Source organism: Pinus tabuliformis, chromosome 1_1 (assembly GCF_031772625.1).
Source record: "Pinus tabuliformis cultivar Carrire ecotype Pingquan chromosome 1_1, CPIR1, whole genome shotgun sequence".
Classification (NCBI taxonomy): domain Eukaryota; kingdom Viridiplantae; phylum Streptophyta; class Pinopsida; order Pinales; family Pinaceae; genus Pinus; species Pinus tabuliformis.
In genome coordinates this window covers 143,306,648-143,314,376 of record NC_142297.1, presented here as the reverse complement: position 1 = coordinate 143,314,376, position 7,729 = coordinate 143,306,648, and positions in this window count along the sequence as shown.

Here is a 7,729-nt window from a genome sequence, read left to right as displayed (position 1 = left end):
ATGGGAGAGGGACCACATGGTTGGCTCAGGTGGAGAAAACATGGCACAACGAACTAGTTGGTTGCTGCAAGGGGCTGCTAGCTACCCGCTGAGGATCATCTTGGAGAAAAAAATTCTCCTAGGGATATCACCCACAAAATGGTGGGTAACATTTGGCTCCACCTAGGACGTCATTTCTCGAAGAAGTGGACAAAGTTACTTGAACAGGAGGTCACAAGAACTCCAGCAATCTCTTGGCCACCGTAGACCTGTTACCTACACATATAATAGATGAAGAACATGGGGCAGCATGCTTTCATGGCGTCTCATTAACGCACATGCTTAATGTTGGGCCATAAAATCAGCAAGAAATAAGATATGCAAAGATGCATCTATCTACCATGAGAAATATCATATGACAGTAGTTCTAATGTGAAAATGAGCATGCAATGCATCCTACCCTAACATGCATATGACGAAGCTTTTATTAAGTGTAATCATCAATTCAATATAAATATGCATGCTTATATGATTACTCATGCAGCAAATCCCAAAGCGAATGCAAACCCAAACACATGGAGGATGTTGTGGGCGAGAGGTGGGAAAATATCATGCCCACACATGGATGATTATGCGAGAAGAGGTAAGAAAATGATGTAATCTAGTGCATGAGATCTTCTCTTGCAACCAAAATATAGAGATGTCAACAACCAAGCTCATAAATTTTTTTATGGATGGCAATCTCTAACATATCACTTCCACCATTGCCCTTATTGTTTACGTCATGGCTTATGGCCTTCATCGGGTTACGATTAGTAGGAAAGGGAGGCTGATGAGATGGAGAAACACAAGTAGGTTGCACTTGACGTACACTGGAGAGAGGAGACTATGAAGTGATCAAAACCCTGAGGGTGCGTCCAAGGAGGAAAAGTATAATCAATGAAGGGTTTTTCCTTGACACTATACTCGGGAGGGGGGAAGGGCTCACAATTACTTGAGATCATATGACCAGGGGTGAGGGAATCACTTGATGAAGACTCAAGATGATGACCAAGGAAGGAAGAAATATTGTATTCAACAGGTTTTTCCTTCCCAAAATCATAATCTAAAGGCTCAAGTGATTTGAACATAGAATCATACTCATGAGAAGTGGGAGCCTTATCAATTTCCTTAGTATCAAAGATTGGGTCTCTCCTAAAAGGAAAATATATCACTTCCAACTACCTGTCTTTATGTAAAGGAAAATGAAGATTCTCCTTCCCAAGGGTATCAATGGGTATGTCATCATAAATAATGCCTGAGGGGAAGGGAAGACCAATCTCATCCTCATCCTCCTTGTCGGTGTCGTAAATGGGAGCACAATCAAATTGAGGACCAACAACTTCCCATTTCTCCCTTTCAATGTGGAAGTAATCTTCAATGTCATCTTTCAAAGAGTTAATGGGGTCAACTTCCTCAAGGTTCTCAAAAGAAGAATCATTAGAAGTAATATCCTTGAGAATGGTAAGGTTAGTCTCAACTTCACCTTCCATAGACTTATTCTTCCCAACACGTGTGTTCTCAAAATCATCCTTCTCACCATGCAGACCTATTGACGGTGTTGGACCCGCCAACCTTCAGGAGATCTCCCCAGTATGAAGTCCCAACTAGACCTCACACCGTTTGCTATAGGAGTCCTATCCCATATGATGGCCCTGTTGCCATTATCTTAAATGTTTGCCTTAGCTCTTACTTGTCAGCACAAGAGAGTGGTCTGCTTTGTCTTCGAACAGCGAGATTTGCGTGCCTAGTGAATGCTAGTGTTACTTGTGTCAAGGTTCTTTCACAGCAAAGAGAGAGGGTGGGAGTGAGTCTCTAGTCGGAAGGAAGGAAGTCCCAACTCTGTCAGAGACACACAACACAACAGGACATGCACAGCTTCCGGAAGAGCAATCCACATGAATGCGGCAGTCACAACACACAAAGGAAGATAGCACGTACAACCAGTGTTTTAAAAACCGTTTTTAAAAACCGGTTACCGGTCTAACCGGCCGGTTAGCAAGCCCGCCAGTCTAAACGGGCCAAAAAACCCGGTTTAAATGCTGATTTCTCCATTTTTTTGCCCTAACTGGTGAAAACCGGCCGGTTTAGGACGGAACCGGCCGGTTTGTAACAAACCGGCCGGTTTTGTCCTAAACCGGCCGGTTTTAGGCACACCCACCATAAAGTTAAAAAAGCATATTTTTTACTGTGTATGAGGGGTTTTGGGGGGGGAACTAAGGGTGTTTCAACCCTAACAATGTTGGCAATTAATGGTAATGTTAAATTCTTAAAGTAAAAGTGACATTTCCTTTAATTTTCATTTTCATCCTTTTACTTAAATTTTTAACATTACCATGAAATGACTCAGGGTGTTTGAGAGTGGTTTCGACCTCATTGGATTTCATATGGAGAAACTAGAATTTTAGATTTCACTCAAAATTCAGCAGACTTAATGGTTTTCAGGATTTCATGGTTTAGGGGTAAACAATAAATGCAATTAGAGCTCCAAATGATGAGAAAAACTCCTGATCTAGATCCCATTGTGTTGGACGATATTGATCCAACATCAGAATGGGCGGAGGAGACTGAAGAACCTGTGTTTGAGGCTGATTTTGATATCGACATGGCTTTGGCAGGGGATGAAGCAGATTATGTAGTGGCATCAGAACCAGGATCAATAGCGGCATCAAGGAAAGGCAAAGAACCAATGGAAGGCACTAGTCATGCAGGTCGACAAACTCGTGCTTCCATTAGGTCCACTTCTATTGTCATTGGTGGCATTGATACTGAGGTTGCAGATCAGGCTGAGGCATCCTCAGACTCTGAACCAAATGATGTCTATGTAGCTCCTGATGATGATCTTGTGTCTAGTAGTGGTGATGAACTTGATGATTGATCATGTGTACACTGTAGACTTGTAGTAGGCCAATGGCCTCATAGCTTGCAGCATTGTTTTTGGACTTTATAGGCCATTTAGAGCCTCATTTCTTATGTATTTTGCTATTTTGTTGATGATATGTATTGCACTCGGTGCCATTTTGATATATTCACCTTTACATGGTATATAAATGAGCAAACTTTGCATATTTTGTCTCTATTGGCTTGGAATCATGGTTTTACATCTTAAAAATAGTTTTGTTTCATTAAAAATTAATTATTTAATGTATTTTTTTAAAACCGGTTCGTTTAGACCAAACCAGCCCCGGTTAGATCAGTTCCGGTTGGTAAACCGGTTCATTAGGTGGACCGGTCCGATCACCGGTTCCGGTTTTAAAAACATTGCGTACAACACCCAGCGGGGCAGTTCGCGCAAGTGCGACTGTCGTTATAACCAGTTTACGTGAAAGGTTTTGTTTGATATCCGGGGAGTTAACCAACACGAGAAGGACAACGTTAACAATTTATACAACACATTGTCATTAATATATGCAATGTTTTACAACTCGGACTCGGACTCGGACTCGGCCGAGGATCGACTCCGACTCGGACTCCGACTCGGTAATGACTCGGCCGGCTCGATTTCAATGACTCGGTCGTTGTAAAAAATACATTAAATATTTATTTTTTTTATAAAAAAACATAATTTTAAATATTTTAAACATAATTTTAAAGATTTTAATTCAAGTTTCCAAACACACAACATTATAATATACATGGAAGACAACATATGATCAAAGTAGGCTCATGAACCAATCCATTATATCAAAATGGTACGGTGGTACCCAATGGCAATAGTAAATACATAGTCAACTGTAGTCTGTCATACATGATCAAAGACTCAAGAGTCAAAACAAAATACAAATAACCAAGGAGGCTAGTAGCTACTGCCAGAGGAGCCAAGATCATCTCGACCAATCTCTGGATCATCATCATCAGAGTCAACTGTCAGACAAGGGGCCCCATCAATGACCGGTACTGGCTACTGCTAGAGTTGCCAACATCATCTAGCTCAGTGTTACTTGGGAGCAGGAGCGGAAGTGGGGAGCGAGAGCGAAAACGAGAGCAGAAGCGACATTTTCAGAAGCTCCAGGTTTGAGAGCGAATCCCAGAGGAGTTCAACAACCAATGTCACTAACATCAAGGTACACAGAGGGATTGGTGCTCTTGATTAAATACGAGTTCCATACCCTAATACATGACAAAATTCAATGGAAACATTGCAATCCTCCAATCCTAAAACCCTGAAAAAATGATAAGTCTGCTGGATTTTGAATGAAATCTAAAATTCTACTTTCTCCATATGAAATCCAATGAGGCTGGAACCACTCTTAAACATCCTGAGTCATTTCATGGTAATGTTAAAAATTTAAGTAAAAGGATGAAAATGAAGATTAAGGAGAATGTCACTTTTACTTTAAGAATTTAACATTACCATAAAATTTGAACATCATATCAATACTAGGAGAGGGGAATGGACCCCAAATAGCACTTAACCAATTTAGAAAACACCTTGGAGTCCCCAACAATCAGCCAAATGTTAAAAAGTTAAAAAAAAAATAGAAAAATCGTTGTTTCTTTGGGTGACTGGCTGAATTTAATGACTCGGCCGAGTAGATGTGCAAAACGGCCAGGTTGACCGAGTCATGACTGACTCGGCCGAGTCATGCAATAACTCGGCCGAGTCAGTCATGACTCGGCCTCCCGGACTGGTTTTTCTACCGAGTCACTCCTCAAGGCTTCAACTCGGTTCGACTCGGCCGTTTCGGTTTCGAAACGGCCGATTTGTAAAACAATGAATATATGTATTAGAACCGCTGAACGAGTTCAACCGTTTAACACAGGTTAAAGCAACATGTATTACAAGTGTTCAAGAATAATTCTTACAAATAGTTACAACACGTGTGAAAACGTGTCGGCCTATGAGCAAACTTCTGAATTAAGCAAAAGTTCCAAGACACATAGATACACCATACATCACTAACCCCATGGGCGGGGCGTTGGACCCACTACTCGCTCCTCAAAGAAAAGATTACAGACTCTCAACGCTATGTGGGAGGAGCCAAGGTGAAAAAGTCCCTTGCATGTACAAATGAGGGGGTATTTATAGCCAAGGGTGAAACTGGCCCTTGTGACAGTTCGACTTTCCTCATGGCTATTTGACTTTCGCGACCTTTCAGATTACATGACTCTTCAAATTACAAGCGCGTCTCTTGGACTTTCACGTTACATTACATTGCTTGACAACAGTATGGCCCACAGTAGTGATGTGGCCGACATGACTCATGACACGACTCGACATGACTGTGTTGGTATGTTCATGCTATTGTTGGTGTGCATGTCGAGCTACAGTGTTGCTTAGTGATGGATGTCCTCTTGGTGTATCACAGCTTCACCTCCGCATGGAAAGGTGTGCGGAGTCCTCGATGGTCATTAGGTTCGCTTGATGTTGCATGTGCACGTTGCTCCTTTGCTTGTACTTTGGCAACTCACGAACCGCAAGCTAATTACAATCCTATATGCATAAGCATATCTAGCCAAGGTGTTAAGAATCTCTATGTGGAAAAAGGTATTAGAATTCTATGTTGTATACAATTTGACATAATTGTATAGCCACTAGATAAAACCCACTTCAGATTTATAATAAGAATGAATTTGGACTCAATTGTAGATGTCCTCACAACATTCACTTGCTTCAATGTCGTGTTTATAAAATTACGATGATGTCAATAATTTTACCAAAACCAGCCATTAATACTTAATACTTCAGCTATTTTAACAAACACAACCGTTGACAACCTTAAAAACCACGGTCTAATTGTTCCAGAGTTATTTATGCATAGTATATCCAACCATAATCTCCGGAAACTATCCTCTATGTTCTATATAATCTGCTACCCACATGCCACTAAATAAGATAAGATAATTTTATCAATGTTAAACAAATGATCAAAAGGTCAATCAATGGGATTAGCAAATACAATCAGTGATAACAATCTGTAGAATAGCTCTAGGCTACCTCAAAAGCATAAAACAATATAAAACCCATCTCAGATTTATTAGAAGGCAAAATTTGGACTCAAATATAGATGCCCTGCAACAATCAACAGCATCAATGGGGTTTACAAAAATAGGATCGTGTGACTTCACCAAAATCGGCCCTTTAAAATTCAAACAGGTGTATATATAGACAGTCATAGCCGATAAAAAACCGTTAACACAGGAATTAGCATAGCCGGTAACACAGCCATAACAACCATTGATAAACAATGGATACTGACAAAAATCTTCACAAAACTAAATGATCCACCAGAGTTCCATTCAAGCCCTACCTGAGGCTACAATGATATATCATCCCCACGACTTCTTTTCCCGTCCTGTGGGTTGTTGAGAAGCCACAATGGACTGAATCCAGCAACAGAAAAGCTGTCAAGTACGCCCATGAAGGAAAACACCATCGCCACGATGGCCACCATAGGCATCATCATTATACCAATCATAAATGCAACTGAACCAACCAACATGAGAGCCGAAGCCATCCCAAACAATAACCAAGTGAGCCCCACAGGGCTCCACTGTGTTCTTACGGAAGATAAATTTGTTGATGTGGGGTAATCTAAAATGGAGAATAACAGCAACCCAAGATCTTTAAACAGGTCCTCTGCCTGGTGGGGTTGCCGCTGCTGCTGCGGTACTCTCGTTCGTAAATACCCCGCCTGTAACATGATTGATGTTGATAGAAATCTTTATCATAGATCTTTTTCCCTGATGATTCTAGTCCGCAATATTTGAAGAGGATAACCAGTGTGAAAAATGGAGGAAGGTACTGGAAAGGTTGTTTCGAAGGTTCCTATTGTGTCAGCATAACAGTTTTGCCTTATCCGTTCTTTAACTGACCTGATCTTCAATCAGGACAATCGCATGTAGATTCGAGGTCTGGAAGTTACACGTGGAAACCCTTTGTGTAAGGACTCGAAGTTGTTAGAGGATAAGCTATTTGCAACAGGCGTCTCTAGAAATAGACCTGAATCAGTGTTGGAATGGTAGTTTTTGTCTCATGAGGATGAAATTTGGACTTATCCATTTTAAGCCAAATGGGAATAATTATCTTCTAATCCTAATAACCATAACCATGACGAGTACACAGATTATCTATGTAAATGGGCTATCTAAATGGAATATGCAATTAAAAATTAAAATTTTTTAATATATGATTAAATCATTAAATAAATTTATTTTAATTTTAGATTTATTAATTATTATAAAAGTTTGAAATTTATTAATATATATATATAGATTTATTAGATTTATTAATTATTATAATAATAAATTAGATTTTTTGTGGTAATAATTTAGGGTGATGTATTTACGATCTCTTTGCGGTAATAATTTATGATCTCTACGGTCATAATTTACGATCTCTTTGCGGTAATAATTCACGATCTCTCTACGGTAATAGAAAACCAATCTGAGGCACATGCGTCTGCGGTCCAGCTTGCGGATATCAAGTGCACACATTCCTTATATTTTTCTAATACATATATTCTCATATATTTTCAAGTATGAATAATTCACCACAATTACCAAAGATTACCAAAGAGTGCACACATTCCTTATATTTTTCTAATACATATATTCTCATATATTTTCAAGTATGAATAATTCACCACAATTACCAAAGATTACCAAAGGTAGACCTAGCACAGTTACTTTACGCAGCCTCTATGAGTATATAGAGTCTTTAGAGAAACCTAGAGAAGAAAGAGAAGTCAAGCTACAAACGGAGTTAACA